Source organism: Tigriopus californicus, chromosome 3 (genome assembly GCF_007210705.1).
Source record: "Tigriopus californicus strain San Diego chromosome 3, Tcal_SD_v2.1, whole genome shotgun sequence".
NCBI lineage: Eukaryota > Metazoa > Arthropoda > Copepoda > Harpacticoida > Harpacticidae > Tigriopus > Tigriopus californicus.
Window position 1 is genome coordinate 3,303,737 of NC_081442.1, and position 254 is coordinate 3,303,990.

Consider the following 254-nt stretch of genomic DNA (forward strand, 5'->3'; position numbering starts at 1 on the left):
TAATTTTAAGGAAGCTGACCTTTCCTCACATAGCAATGTGTGAAAAAGGGTCAACTTCTCAAACCGTGTTTTTGAGCTATGACTCATTGAAGCGGGAAACGAAGATGACGTCATCGTCAAATTTTGAGAGATCACTCCTACTTTTGAGGCTTCATATCTCTTTGCTGAGGGATTAAATTGAAGGTTCAGTTCTTTAATCCATTAAAGGAATGGTTCATGCAGGTAGGTATTTTTATAAACTGTCTAAGTTTAAC